A 16867-nucleotide genomic window follows, 5' to 3' on the forward strand; every position below is an offset into this window, starting at 1 on the left:
AAACAAATACACATAAGAGAGAGAGATTCTAACACATACACAATATTAGCTTGTTTATAATAATATAGGGAGGGATTGGTATAGTTGTTTAAATAACAATTTTCAGTATTTAAACACTAAAACACGTATTTTCATAATATTTTTTAATTTACATATATTTCCATAATACTTGAACAACGATATTAAAAATTTATAACCAAACCAGCTATAATCATATAGATAATGATTTTTATGACTAATGTTAACTATTGTACTTTGAACGTTAGTTGAGAAACTAATATAGTTGGGAACTACATGTATCTTATCTATATATAAAGTAACATGGCATTGGGAACCACACTTCCTTTATGTCTTTTATCTATATATGAACGACATTGTTAAAGTCTTTCTTCAACACGGTACCTTCCTATAAAAAAAAAAAAAAAAAAAACACGGTACTTGATCAACATATTTCAATATCATGTCTGGAGAAGAAACTACAAAGCCAATCGATCCCTTTAAGCTTCTCCATATCGTTGAAAACGACGATGGTACTCTCAAACGTCTTTACGAATTTCCTCAAACTGCTGCTGCATCTGATGATCACAATGGTTCCACTCCTGTGATCACCAAAGATGTAATTCTCAACCCAGAACACAACACCCATGTCCGCATATTCCTACCCCGTCAAGCCCTAGATAATAACACTAGCACTACAAAACTTCCTCTCATCGTGTACTACCATGGTGGTGGCTTTATTATTCTACATGTTGATTCCACACCTATTCATGACTTTTGTTACAACATGGCACATCAACTCTCCGCCGTGGTCGTCTCAGTTGAGTACCGCCTCGCTCCCGAGCACCGCCTTCCCGCGGCGTACGATGATTCAGTAGAAGTGTTACATTGGATCAAGACTACACATGAAAAAATAATACGTGACCATGTTGATTGTTCCAAGTGTTATCTAATGGGTACTAGTGCTGGTGGCAATATAGCCTACCACGTGGGGCTACGTGTATCTAAAGCCGTAGATGATCTTGAACCATTGAAGATCAAAGGGCTTTTGTTGCACACGCCATTCTTTGGTGCAACACAGAGGAGTGAATCAGAGTTGAGGTTGATCGACGATCCAGTTTTGCCAATAAGCAGTACTGATCTGATGTGGAAAATGTCATTGCCAATTGGGTCTGACCGTGACCATGAGTATAGCAATCCAACGGTGGGTGATGAATTTGATCAAATCAAGAAGCTGGGTTGGTTGATCGTGGTGACGGGCTGTGATGGAGACCCATTGATTGACAGTCAAAAGAAACTGGTAGAGATGTTTAAGAAGGAAGGCATTAAGGTGGAAACACAATTTACTGAAGGAGATTATCATGCGGCGGAACTAGTTAACCCCACCAAAGCTAATGAATTATTTGTGTACCTAAGCCCCTTCCTAGAAAAATAATAGGATGGTTAATTTCTGTTTTTGGTACTTCTTCTGATGCTACCAAAAAAATGTTCCAATTTACTACTATAAAATAAAACTTGGAACCTATCTTTTTTTTCTTTTATTTTCTGTGAATAATTTTTTGTGAACCTTATTCTTATTATTATTTTTATTTAAGGATAACAACTCCATTAGCTTAAAAGTTTCTTATATATGAGCATTCTAATATTGTGTATGCTAAAAGTTTACTATCTTATCTTTTAAAAATAGCTACTTCCTAATTATAAATAATAGCTCTTTTCATAAATAATAACTCTTTTCATAACTGTTGACCTATGCTAGGGATGGAACTAGAATTTCATAAATGAGAGGCGAAACAATAACAAATTTAAAATTGGTCCAATTTAATAGTTTTATACAAAAAATATGAAGAGTTTGGAGAGCTAACCATATTTCTTTTAAAAATTTTAGGTAAATTTAGAGGTAAAAATCTAATACTTGAGAAGTTTGAGGTAAATTATATATATAAAAGAGGCCCTCAAATTGAATTGCATGATAAAAGATAAATTAATAGATTATATTGAATTGTTCACGGAAATTTCACCATTAGCTTCATCCTATCTAAAAACAATTCAAAGCTTAAACCTTTATCAAGGATAACTTATTTATGAGATATGGGATCAATTAGCAAAAAAAAAAAAAAAACCGTGAATAGTGAAATGAGTGAAAAACTTGTGACAAGACAAAAGCTAATGGTTTGTTTGTCGGGGAAGCTCATTTCCCTTATTTTTGGCTATATTAGAGGCGTCAAACTTTTTAAGAATGGATGATAATATTGGTAACTATAGGCTTTTTTTAGGAGTGGTCAGAGGGGGCAATTGCCCCCTCTTGCCTTTGGCTCCGCCCCTGCTTTTGTTGGTGAGCACATGATTTTTCAAAGCTAGACTAAAGACTGTTTCCATTTAAGGCTGATTATTTAGTTACACTCATTTCATCAAGGAGTATATCTATCCACTAAAAGACGTTTATTTACCAAGCAACGATATATGTGTTTGCTCACAAAGAGATTTCTAATAGGACTAGTCATTATCTAGCTAACACTTTTCTTATTAAATAAAAATAAATCTGAATACATGATAATTGAATAATTAAAAAATAAAATATATGTGGCCCACATTAAATTTCCTAATGGAGAATCTTACATCATTAACTTGTTTTATTTTCTTTTACATATAACAAAAATATTTACATCAAGTTAATCTTTAGGTTAGTCAAAACTTTTTAATTTTTCCATCCGGTAAATTGTGAATTATCTTATCAGTTATATTAATCAAAATAAATAATTTTTAAAGCAATTTAGATCAGGGTTTTTTTATTAACTAAATTAGAGATTACGTTTACTATATTTTGAAATAGTATGAAACACCATAAAAATTTAATCAGTTTTAAATAAATCAAATAATCGATGTAAACATACAAATCAATACATAAAATATACACACACACACACAAAATAATGTTAACTAAGATTTTTTTTTCTTAGATAATAAATGCAACAAGGATCTCTAGTTTCTTAAAAAAAAAAATTGCAATTGTCATTTTATAAAAGAGTAATGCTACAATCACAAATTATTTTACAATATTTTTACAAAATATTAATGTGGCCAACCTCTTATTAGTTTTCATCTAGATCCACCATTAATATTACTTTTTATTTACCAATAATTACTCAGCACATCAACAGTTTATAAAATTTTGGGTAAATTACAAATTTAGTCCCTCTCCTTTACACCATTTGTCAATTTGGTCCTTAACATTTACAATGCCGTGTCAATTTGATCATTGCCATTATCTTTTAAATGAAAAAAAATATGATGTGTCAAACAGAATAATAAAAAATAATTTTTTATGCCATAAATTGCCAACTGTACCACCACGTAAATTAAAAAAAAAAAACCCCCAAATTTCACATTGAGTTAGATTACCTTTCCTAAAACTTTCTAAAATTTGTAAAATTCCTAAATCTCTCTCTCTCTCTCTCTCTCTCTCTCTCTCTCTCTCTCTCTCTCTCTCTCTCTCTCTCTCTCTCTCTCTCTCTCTCTCTATTACACATCTCCTCAACCTCACGCCTGAATATCTGAAGTTGTAAACAACGAGGATGGCGGTGCGTTCTCTCTTCCGGCAGCTGCTAGTAAAGAAAACCTTAATTGAATCGAAGGTGAAAATATTGGGAAACACTTAATTGTCTTTTTGAATCAAAGGTGATAATATTTTATGAATGGTGGGGATTGTAGACCCTTTTTTAAGTTCCAAACTCAAAAGTAATAGCTAGGATCTCTACAAAAGGTAGCAGATAAGTTCTTTCTCTCGGTCATAATGAAAGAGAGAGGAATTCTTTTAGGGTATTTTGAGATTGGAATTTGCTTCTGCGGTGGCTGAAAATCTGGGTTTGAATTTATTTTTTGGGCCTAAAGGATGGAGATTGATTTTTTGCGTCTTATAGGCCAAAAGGTTGAAAATTGTTCTTTTTGGATGCTTACTCTTTGCATAATTTAAGCCATATAGTGCTTTGACATTGTTTTCTGAAAGACCATTTGGGTTTGCTATCTTTGATATACCTGTCATCAGAAGCAAGGAAGAAAGCTGGGAAGACATTGCATAGTCTTGATAGATTTCTACTCTTCTAAATATATGGTGCATTGATTTCTTTCTATAGAATTTGAACAAATCCAATTTAATTATTTGAGTAATGCTTGAAGGATGCAATGACCAATTACTTGTGCATCTTTTGGATTTTCCCTGTTGCTGATGGAGTGGAATTAGAAATCCTCCTCACAGTAGGAGTGGGAGAATCTGTTCATGGTTAATGCTAACGCAACTGAAAATTCCAAGTTGCAAGAAAGATAATGGGGGTATGAACGTGAGGACGAGGGAGAAGAGATTAGAGATGGAGATGTGGACTATAGACACATAAAGATTTATGGCCTGTTTGGATGTTTAAAAAAGGAGGGGGAGTAGAGTAGAGGGAAGGGGAGTAATTCAATTACCTTGTTTGAGAGTTTTTTAAGGAAGGAGGGAGAGGGGTTTGGAGGGGTTTGAAGGAGTTTCAACTACCTCTAACCTCCTCATTTTTAATTCCCCCAAATTGGAGAGATTTGGAGGGAGAGTAGAGCACATAAAATTATTGATAAAGTAAATTACCTAATTTACCCTTATTATATTTATAAAATTACAATGTTAAAAACAAGGGGAATGGCTAATTACTCCCTTCCCTCTTACTAATTATAAAAACATCCAAACAAGGTGGAAGGTAATCATTCTCCTCTATTCTCCTCTCCACTACTCCCCTCCCCTCTACTCCCCTCTACTCTCCTCCCTCTCTAAACTCCCAAACAGGCCATTAAGGATTTTACAAATTTTAGAAATTTTTAGGGAAGGGTAATCTGATCATGTGTGAATACAAAAATAGGTTTTTTTAAAAATAAAAAATAAAAAAGAAGTGGCGGTACAATTGGCAATGATGTGGCATGAAAAATCACTTTTTATTACACATCAAATTTTTCCATCTAAAAGATAATGGCAATGATCAAATTGACATGGTACTAAAAAGGTTAGGACCCAAATTGACATAGTTGAAAAGTTAGGGACCAAATTGACAAATGATGGAAATGTTAGGGATTAACTTTGTAATTTACCCTAAAATTTTTTATAAAATAATTTGTATTTCTTGCATTATTCTTTGAAAAAAATATATAAAAAAATGGTGTCTATATTTTTAATTCTCCAAAACACAATATTTTTTTAAAAGATTAAATGGGGGTTCCTTTTAGAATATTAAGAAGGTTTCTATTAAAGACATTTAATTGTATATTTTTAGAAAAAACACATATATATATATATATATATCTTTTTTCTTCTTTTATAGAAAATTTAGGAACAATGTTAATGCCTAAATCTAAAACAAAAATTTCTGAACAAATACTTTTTTTTTTTTGGTGTGTGTGGATAGGAGGACAATGTCAGCGCTGAGAAATCATCTAGATCGGCCCATGCAATCTAAATTTCTGAGTAAATACCTTATTGGAAAATCTTAACAAATGCTATAAGTGCATTGATTTAAAAATTATTTTTAGAAACATTTTATGAGAAGACGATAAAGCAATTAATTTTATTGACAACTTTTTATATTTCTTATGAGAATGATGTTAAAACTTTCTTACTATGCTATATTAAGAATTGCCATTAGGGCACCCGAGCATGACCGTATTTAATTTAGGATAATATCAATGCTTTTTTTTTTCTTTTTTGGATAGGAGGATAATGTCAGTTCTGTTTAATTATCTAGATCAACACATGCGACCTAGATTTCTGAACAAATACTTTACTTAGGATAATGTTTGTTAATGCCGAGTAATCATTCATTTAGACCAGCACTTCCGACCTAACTTTAGAGTATTAAATGCAAAATTGACTGAATAATTGTATCAGAGCGCAAGAAATGGTCTACAACACTTCACAATATTTTTGCAATAAATCTTAAGTAATAAACTATTATTTTATGATTTGTTATGAATATGTTGCAGGTGTTATATCTATAAAAACTATACTATTAAACTATCTTTCTTCAACACTTGAGCAACAAATTCTCAATACCATGTCTGGAGAAGAAACTCCAAAGCCACTTGATCCCTTTAAGTTTCACCATGTTGTCGAAAATGATGACGGTACAATCCAACGTGGTTTTGAATTCCCGAGGACAGCTGCCGCACCCGATGACAATCTTTCCGCCCCTGTGATCACCAAAGATGTCACTTTCAACCAAGAACACAAAACCTATGTCCTCATATTCCTACCCTGTCAAGCCCTAGACAAGAACAACACTAAAAAACTTCCTTTCATCTTGTACTACCATGGTGGTGGCTTTATTATTCTGAATGCTGATTCCACACCTAATCATGACTTTTGTTACAACATGGCACATCAACTCTCCGTCGTGGTCGTCTCCATCAACTACCGTCTTGCACCCAAGCACCGCCTTCCCGCGGGGTACGATGATTCAGTAGAAGCGTTACATTGGATCAAGAGTACAGATGAAAAATTGTTACGTGACCATGTTGATTATTGTAAGTGTTATCTGATGGGTACTAGTGTGGGTGGCAATATAGCCTATCATGTGGGGCTACGTGTATCTAAAGCTGTTGATGATCTTGAACCATTGAAGATCAAAGGGCTGTTGTTGCACACACCATTCTTTTGTTCGACACAGAGGAGTGGATCAGAGCAGAGGTTGATCGACGACCCAGTTTTGCCACCAAGCAGTACTGATGTGATGTGGAAATTGTCATTGCCAATTGGGTCTGACCGTGATCATGAGTATTGCAATCCAAGGGTGGTTGATGAATTTGATCAAATCAAGAAGCTGGGTTGGTTGATTGTGGTGACGGGATGTGATGGAGATCCATTGAGTGACAGTCAGAAGAAACTGGTAGAGATGTTGAAGAAGAAAGATATTAAGGTGGAAACCCAATTTAAAGAAGGAGATTATCATGCAGTGGAACTACTTAACCACACCAATGCTGAGGCACTGTATGGGTACCTAAGCCAGTTCCCAGAAAATTAATTAAATGCATGGTTTCTATTTTTGGTACTTCTGATGCAACCAAAATAATCCAAGTTACTTCCATAAAAAAAATGGTCCAAGTTATTATAAGGGTAAATTGCAAATTATACCCCTAAAGTTTGGAGGTATTTGAATTTTACTCTCTAAAATTTCAGAATTTGGATTTTACTCTTAGAAATTTGAAAGTATTTGAAAATTACACTCTAAAGTTTGAAGGTGTTTGGATTTTACACCTCCAAATTTTGAAATTTCAAGGTGTGAAATCCAAATACCTCCAAATTTTGGGGAGCAAAATCCAAACACCCCTAAAATTTAAGGGGTAAAATCTAAATTCTAAAACATCAGGGTGTAAAATTTAAAAACTCCCAAACTTCAAAGGGTGAATTTCAAATTTTGAAATTTCAGAATGTAAAATTCACACCCTCAAACTTTAAGTATATAATTTGCAATTTACCCTTACTATAAAGTAAAACTTGGAACCTATTTTGTTTCTTTTTATTTTCCATGAATATGTTTTGTGAACCTTCTTCTTCTCATTCTTCTTCTTATTATTATTTTTATTGTTATTTAAGAATAAAGTTTGGCTACAACTTCATTAATAATAAGTATAAACAAAAATTATCAGTAAAGATTAGATTGTGAGGTTTATCTTATCCTAATCTTTTAATGTAACAGCTGCTATGATCTTATCTTCAAATCAGACTTGGTGTTTGTTTTCTAATAAAAAAAAAGAAAGAAAAAAAAAAGACTTGAAGTGTTTGTTTGAATGTTGGTGTTGATATCTGATTCCAATTGGGAAGGATGATACATAATTGAACAATAGCAGTTGTATTACTTTTTTTTTCTTTGCTGTATATACATTTGGTATTATTACAGTCTCATCGTGTGTTTTTTTTTTTTGCTAAGACCACTTATCGGGTCTTTGGCATCTTTGCCTAATTGTATATGTCACATTTCATGAAATTCAATACGACTCTTTGTATCACGCATTTTGAATTATTATTTTATTCTTTGCATATTTCTAAAAGTGTTTAAGCTTCATACATATTGACTATTAATGGATTCCATCTTTTGCTTTTTAATGTTTACATCAACTATATACCAACTAGATTGAGTACAATTAGAATTATGTGTGAATTTTACATTTAAATAATAGCTATTTCCTAAATACACATATAATAACTCTTTTCATAATTTTTGACCTAAGCTAAGGGTGGAACTAGAATTTTATGAATGAGAGGCCAAAAAAATAACAAATATAAAATTGAACCAATTTAATAGTATCATACAAAAAATATGAAGAGTTTGAGGGACAAACTATATTTCTTTTGAAAATTTTAAATAAATTTAAAGGTAAAAATAATATATATATATATATATATATATATATATATATATATATATATATATATATATTTGAAATGTTTGGGGAAGCAACCATATTTTTTTTTTTTTTTTTGAAAATTTAAGAGTAATTTTATAATATTGGAAAAGTTTGGAGGGACCCTTCTAAGTAGGTCCGCCTCTTGCCTAAGCTAAAGGCATGATATTTACTGAAATTTTCTTACCAGAAAGGATACTATAAGGAAAAAAGAAGGAGAAGGGGTTTAGACCCTATAAATTTTCTTTTTTGTCCAATTGTAAATGTAACAAAATATTTGAAGAAAGGGAGGAGAGATACGGGTGGAAATAGTATTACGAAACCAGTGGAAAAGATCATGGTGGCATGGCCATATTTATACATACTTGTGCTAATTGTAGTATGTTAGAGATTGCGCTCCTCAAGCAACAATGGGGTGGATTGTATTGGTATTATTCTCTCTCCTAAGTTAAAAGATGTAAAATGAAGTCGCCCTTTATTTTAATAGAGAAAATAAGACTATAAATTGAAAAATACATTGTTCTCTTTGATGAATTGAAAATTGTACATCTCCTTGATAATAACAAAAAATTACATCGCTTTGGTTTTAGATAAAATCTAAAATAAAAGTATAATACTTTGATTCCTAGTTACAATCTGAAAAGAGAAGATTATAAGGGAAAAGCCTAATCTACTAACCTTGATTTAAGTTTGGAGGTTAGATTACAAGATTGGGAAGGTGTTAAGCATCCAACTTGCTTGGTGAAATTAGTGTTAGACTATGGTGGCAATGTTATATCACATCATCGAAGAGTTTATATCATCCAAAATATGTGATTGTAGAGCTAAAACATCCAAGAACACGATGAAACCCTATTCTAGGCTTGCATATTGGATATATGCTAGAGATTGTGAATATGTGTGTGATGTGTGACAAATCCTAATTCTAAGAGCATGTAAGCATGTTATTGAATTGAAAATCCTAATCATGAAAGACTAAGAACAACCTAGATCTAACATGCTAATCAAACAAGAACATGTGAAAATCCAGAAACTAAGTATCCTTGAATCTAGAAGCATAAAATAAAAATATGCCAATCAAAATTAAGAAATCATAATCACCTATGGTCGGAATCTGATTTATACAAATGAACCTTACCGTTAAAAATTGTTTCTTTAATATTTTTGATTCAATGGTCCCATTAACGCTCATAAACTATCACTTTGATTGTTATGACTTTGAGATTTGTTTTATAATAAGTATTTGGAGATCAAACAGCCAAAATTACAGTCTTGCCTTGGAGACATGTAATGATGATGATATGCAACGTAATGCAAGTTAGGTCAAATGAGAGTTTTAAAATGGGATGTTTATATAATGCAATTTTATAAATCTCTCACTTCTGCTCTAATTCCTCATTTGGAACACTTTTTGTTTCTCCAAGATTAAAAGACTAGTATAGTCTAATCAGAAAGTACTTGGAAGTTATGTATTGATGATAGAGAGGTTGAAAAGTTTATAAATCCTAACCATCTTTTCCTGAGTTCAAATTTTCTGTCGCATTTTTCTACTCTGCTGTCCCACCTCTTTAATTAAATTCTAGTATTATACTTTTCCTATTCTATTACTTAAAATAAATAAATAAATAAGACTCAACACATTCCAACCTTCACCGGCAACAATAGTAAGAGATCGCTAGTGTCATCAATACTCAACACCTTGTTTTCAGTATTACCAAATCAACATCTGAATTGGTATTTCCAAAGTTTGGAAATCCAAACCATTGAAAAATTGACACCTAGCTTAAAAAAAATATAACACATTAGTTTAAAATTTTTTTTAAAAAAAAAAACCTAATTTCTTCTCTTCTCCTCCACTTAGTAACGCCAGCTTCTTAATTGTTAGGTCTCCAAGTCCATGGACAATATGGTTCCTATTTAACCAGTGGACCTCCTCCAGTGAACCCCATGTCGGTCCGGTCCGGTCCTCAACAACTTTCTCCTCCACTCTCAAACCCAACTACTTCCGTTGTAACCACTTCCTTCTCTCCAAGACCATCCACCGACCCAAACTTGTATTTGCTTCCTTCAAAAACTTCACCCCGACCTCCGTGGCCAACCTCAGCACATGCTTTGTCTTCCTCTCTGGTCACTAATATTTTTTGTTTTTTGTTTAAAGTACTCTCTATCAGGTTTTCTTAATTATTTAGAAATTTCTCTCACTAATTTACTGAATTTTTGCTTATCACTTGAGCAGCATTCGTGGGCACAAGGCAAGGCTGGGTAAGATTTGGGTGGTGTATCTGTCTGATGATAAATTTGGTTTTGGAGTTTTGTCACGAGTTAGAGTTTTTATTTTATTTTATTTATTTATGCAGAGGGAAGATTGGTTTGGTTATATGAGTTTGGTGTTTATCTTTGTTGATGGGATGGGATGAAATGATTGGTTTCAATTTTTGTATTTTGGGATTGTGGAGATGATATTGCCTGTGGTGGTGGTATGGGCTTGGATGAAATTTGAGGTTGAATTTGGTTTTATTAAAATAAATAAACAAACAAATCTTAGTAGTAAAGCATAAGAATATAGGTCAAAACAATTTTAACTTTTCTATCTTTCAAGTTATTGTCTTTGTAAAATTGGTATATTTTTATCTTTCAGAATTTTTTTCATGCTCTTTTAATATTTTCACATTTGGAATTATTGTCTTTATGTTAGATTGTTCGGTTTGCAATTATTGCTAAAATTGATTAGGAAAAAAGATGCTCATAGTGTGGCTCTCAACTTATTTTTTGAGGTATTGGTGGATTATATTGAGTGAATTTGAAAGATAGATTCTCAATTTGTTTATAAAGTTTAGTGAATAAGAATTTTAATGGCTATTCATAATAATCCCTAAAAAGTTTAAGGGTTCCAAAATTTTCTTTTCATTTCTTTTGTGGTTATTCTTGATTTTTTTTTTTTTATCTTTTTGGTTGTAAAGTCTTGAACTTTAACTTTTGAATACTAAGTATTTGTAATACACACAGGGAGAATAGAGAAGGGAAAAAGTTTTTAAAGAAACTTACAGTAGTGTATATCTAAAAATGCCTAACTTTTAGATACACAGAACAAGTTTTAAACCTCTTTAACTCACACTCATTTTTCAATATGAGATTAACCCACTTTATCTTGTTCACACTGTTCGAAAGTATTTTTATTGTCGTTCAAATAGTGGGCTCACAGCACGTTATCAATTCTACAAAAGGTAATGAAGTTCAAACGGTGGTGCCGGCAGATTCGAATAAATTATATTATAAATATTTTAAAGAAATTATATGGATTTATAATTAGCTTTTTTTTAGGGGGATTTATAATTAGCTTATTGAGTTGTAAGTGCAAAATTTGTACCCGGACCCAAACGAGTGATGGGCTCAGGCCCAAAGAGCCTTATACAATGAAATTTGTAGAGTATGGGTTTGAAACCTAGGTTATGGATATTGGAGAACTGATAAACAGGTTAGAATGCCGCAATCTATGCAAATAATAGATAAATATGACAAAAAGCTCTCCTCGGATATAACCCGAGGACCACTTGTATAGTCTTTCTTTCTCTAAGCAAAAGATTACAATTTTTAGTTTCCAGAAAAAGTTCCCCTTCTTCTTTTCTCTCTCGTCTTCTTATAACCTCCTTCTTCTTCCCTGTTTCATCCATGTGTAACACAGATTTTTCTCCTAGATACTTGTCCCATCCACCACCTTCTTAAAGTCTTTAAATAATAGCTGGAAGGCTGAATATTACTATTCAAAGGTCATTTCTCCATTAATGTGGCCAGGGAGGTAGATGCAGGGCCTTTAATGCGGTGGTAGTAGCTTTTTCCTCAGATATTTCTCACACGTTCCTCCTTCTAATGAGCGCTTGGATCACGCCTTTACCCAACAGATCTTCCAGAATTCTGTCTCTAAACCCTTTAACACGTCCCATGGCCTTTATTGGGCCCATCCGAGGATATCCAAGGAGATACTCCTCCTCGGACAACTCCTCTGCCCCTTGTAGTACGGACTGGCCTGTGGGCCTCGAAGACTCTGATTGAACAGACTTTGCAAACCGCCACACGTGTAGGGGTCCTTTCGTTCCTTTAAAACTGCCTTTGACGCTTCGAAACCCAGAACGCTCGCATTAATGACTGCAACTTACGTCTTGTTCCCCACGTTCAACAGTGAGATACGCATCCAACGGTCCAGGTTTGTTCTAAAAAATTTGGGCGGGAGAATTTTGATTCGAGGCTGCCTCTCACACACCAAAATGCCTAGGAAACCGTATCTCCATCCATCCTTTCAGAAATCAATCAAATCTAAGAGTTAATCACTATCTTTCCTCTCAAGAAGGTCGTGAAGAATCGCCTAATTATTTCCCGTAAGTTCTCAACTTCCTTACTCATTTCTCCTCGGCTTTTGTCCTCAGCCACCAACTAGACCCCTCACCTTCTCTAAACTTTCATTCTTACTCCCACCAAATAGGTAGATTTAAGTGTTTAGTAGATATTAATGCCGGTATGGAGGGTTTTAGGGCCAAATATCAAATTTCCCAAGACGTAGGTTTAAGATATTGCCCAGTAGAAGCCATAGGTAACGCTAGAAGAGAGGGAGAAGTTATCATCCCCATCATTGCATTCCTAGAAGGTGGAATGACCCTTCCCATGAGAACCGTAACGAGCGAATACCTACGTAACCATAGGTTATGCCCAGATCAGTGCACACCAAATGTATTTAGAGTCTTAGGTTGTGTCGGCGCTTTGAATGAACAAATGGGTCTGAACCTCACATGGCACGACGTCGTTTACATGTACGAGTGTCATAAACTTAAAAGCGTAGGATACTACCTTAATCCAGGTCTACCATTGTTAGGCTCATATCTTGTCTTCCCAAATCCAATAAAGGCATGAAAGACGACTATCTTATCGCCTTGGGAAATTGGTCTGACGGCCCTCATTGCCCAGTCGAACGGAGAGACCCAGGTGTGACTCCATAGGAGTTAGATTCCCTTACTTGTGACTTAGTCCCATTAACTTTCTCTTTTTTGGTTACATTGCATGTTACTACACCTTGTTTTGATATTTATTGCTGATTTAACTATGCTCGTCTCCTTGGATGTTTTTCACAGATAAACATCACGTACGGCCGCGTCTAAGTCTTTGCAGTGTCGCAGACCTCAACCGCGTTCTTCAATCTGAAGTCTTTGTTAGCAAAGACCTACAAGTGAGAGCAGCCCACCTGATATTAGGATACGATCCTTTATCAGACGATTTCCAAGAGATTGATAACGCGATCACCGCAAAAGACAAACGACGCAGAAGGATAGACGTTTCATGACGAGGCTTCCTTTTTTACCACAAACTCCCAGACGACCCCTCCATCATCCTATACTCTCGCCCCATCGCAGCAATTCCTTTCTCGGCACATTCCCAAACAACCGCCATCCGAGAAGAACCTGCGTCCTCACAACAATCATTGGACGAGGAGATTGACCAGTTTCACCTTAAAGAGGCTGAGAGACCTCGAGAGGATCAACTCGTCATCCTCTCAAAACAAGAGCGCGTGCCTGCAGAAACTTCGGGCATAAAAGGTTTAATAATTGCACAGCCCGACTCTAGCTCCGAAGAAGACGACATGTCCACTCTTAGGAAGCTGATGTCTAAAAGGGGCACGAAAGCCTCTAAGAAGGACGCGGGTGAGTCACAGATCCCTCCCCCTCTGCCACCACCCCCTCCTCCCTCTGATCCTAAGATTCCCATTCCGAAGCCTAAGAAGAAGAGGAAAAACAAGGCCGAGGAGGCAGATATGGAGAGGCAGAAGAAACTAAAACAACAACAACAACAACAGAAAGCAAGCAAAGGCAAGGGACGTGCCTCTTCGGTAGAGAGTGGGGAGAACCGTGACTTGGCCGAGGTACGCTGTACACAAGCTAACTGGTTTCTCGAACTGAAGCTAGATGGGGCCCCAATCTCCTGCCAATCTAGCATTAGGGCATTCCAGTAAGGACACGCCCATCACCTGGCTGAGGCTTTGGAACGGCCTCTTCTCCTACCAAAGGACATGGATGCCATAGATAAGATGACTCAACCACATATTTTTCTTTCTCTAAAAAGGGACTTGGCTTTGGTGAGTGTCTCGTGTTTACCCCCACCTTAATGCTTTCATTACACTTTAGCGAAAAAATCGTTCACATGTACTTTGAATTTGCTTTAACAATAATGCATTTATTTTAATACTTTAACGCAGGCCATTCAAGAAGTCTTTGCTGCAGAAAAGTGGGTGGAAGACTCTTGGAAGAAAGTTGTAGCTGAACTTGAGGCCAGAAAGGAGACCGAGAAGTCCTTAGGCCAAGCCCTTGCGGAGAATGATAACCTGACCAAGAAGCTGACAGAGGAGAAGAGGGAGAGAGATGGTGTTGAGGCTAGCCTAAAAACGATGAGAACTCATGTGGAGGGGTAACGCAAACTTCTGCGTCAGAAGGACGAGGACTTGTCCAAAGCCCAACAAGAAAACTCCGACCTGAAGAAGGAGCTTGCTCGAATGAGGGAAGAGGCTCGTACCCTCAAGGAAAGCATGGAGGCTGCGAAGAAGGCTGCTTACAAAGAAGGGGTTGAGGCGACAGAAAATCAACTGACAGAGGAGTTCGCCGAGCTATTCCAAGAGTACTGCCAATAAGTGTGGGCGGAAGCTTTAAATGTGGTAGGGATTCCCGCAACTTCCGAGTCGAGGAAGCTTGAGAACATTTGGCTTCCTCAGGACATCCAAGTGCCCGAAGAGCTTCCTCCTGTCGCACCTACCCCTGAGACAGCGCCTTCAACGTATCCATCCATGATTCCATTGCCCATTTCGACTCCTAAAGAACCTGCTGGTTCTGACAAAGAGAAGGAACAAGAAGACGAAGCTGAGAAGCCTCTGAGCAAGAATGCTGAACCCAATGTTCCTCCACCAATGGCCAAAGACAAAGGGAAACAGGTCCATGCCTCGTTCGAAGTAGAGCTAAAACAAACAGAGGAGGACAGCAAAGCAAAAGGGGCTGTTAGCACATCCAAGCAGGACCCCCCTACCAAGGCTTAAGGCTTAGGCCACTTAGGACCCCTTTTCCTTACGTAATAAGTTTTTTGTATTTATGACTTTCATTTTAACCTTTTTATTTCAAAATTTTATTTCCAATGTATCCATTGACAAAAATTAATAAGAAATTTGAAAGGTTTGATCTTCAACAGGCTTTCAACCTTCAGTACAACAATACTACTTCGCTTTTCCTTAGCTCAAAATTACATGAGTGGAGCAATTAACTCCACCCCCTTAATACATAGTAAAGTCTTTACCACACTTCGATTAGCAATAACTTCAAATAAAGTACATATACTTAATATATATATATATATATATATATATATATATATATATATATATATATATATATGTAAATTATGCCTCAAAACCATAATATATGTAATACAGTAATACACAATCTAAAATTTAATTTAGCATTTAGTTTGGTGCATAAAGCAATCCATCAAACTTACTGTGGCTCATCAACACATCAACACTCATGTGGTATGGTTTCTGCTAATTTTCCCAAAGTAGAGGGTCCGACGACCCGACATAACTAAGGTTCTGTTTAACAGTTAATAGGATATCAATTTTCACAAAGTATATGGTCCGAGGACCATGCATGACCAAATTTCTATTTGATACTTAGCAATAGCGAATTAAAATGTTAATTTCCCCAAAGTAGATGGTCCGAGGACCCGACATAACTAAGGTTCTGTTTAACAATCAATAAGATACCAATTTTCACGAGGTATGTGGTCCAAGGACCATGCATGACCAAGTTTCTGTTTGATACTTATGAGTAGTAAATTGAAATGTTAATTTTTCCAAAGTAGAAGGTCTGAGGACCCGACATAACTAAGGTTCTGTTTAAGAATCAATAAGATACCAATTTCCATGAGGTATGTGGTCTGAGGACCATGCATGACCAAGTTTCTGTTTGATACTTATGAGTAGCGAATTGAAATGTTAATTTTTCCAAAGTAGAAGGTCCGAGAACCCGACATAACTAAGGTTCTGTTTAACAATTAATGAGATACCAATTTCCACGAGGTATGTGGTCCGAGGACCATGCATGACTAAGTTTCTGTTTGATACTTATGAGTAGTGAATTGAAATGTTAATTTTCCCAAAGTAGAAGGTCTGAGGACCCGACATAACGAAGGTTCTGTTTAACAATCAATAAGATACCAATTTCCACGAGTTATGTGGTCCGAGGACCATGCATGACCAAGTTTCTGTTTGATACTTATGAGTAGCGAATTGAAATGTTAATTTTTCCAAAGTAGAAGGTCTGAGGACCTGATATAACTAAGGTTCTATTTAACAATCGATAAGATACCAATTTCCATGAGGTATGTGGTCCGAGGACCATGCATGACCAAGTTTCTGTTTGATACTTAT

General features: G+C 35.3%; 2 pseudogenes; both read left to right on the top strand.

Annotated features, from left to right (window-relative positions):
- The first annotated feature begins 344 nt into the window (after window positions 1-344).
- LOC142621377 (carboxylesterase 1 pseudogene) lies at window positions 345-1530 on the top strand (annotated as a pseudogene).
- A 4538-nt stretch (window positions 1531-6068) lies between these two features.
- LOC142620288 (carboxylesterase 1 pseudogene) lies at window positions 6069-7034 on the top strand (annotated as a pseudogene).
- Window positions 7035-16867: the final 9833 nt, after the last annotated feature.

This window comes from Castanea sativa, chromosome 12 (genome assembly GCF_040712315.1).
Source record: "Castanea sativa cultivar Marrone di Chiusa Pesio chromosome 12, ASM4071231v1".
In the NCBI taxonomy this organism is placed as follows: domain Eukaryota; kingdom Viridiplantae; phylum Streptophyta; class Magnoliopsida; order Fagales; family Fagaceae; genus Castanea; species Castanea sativa.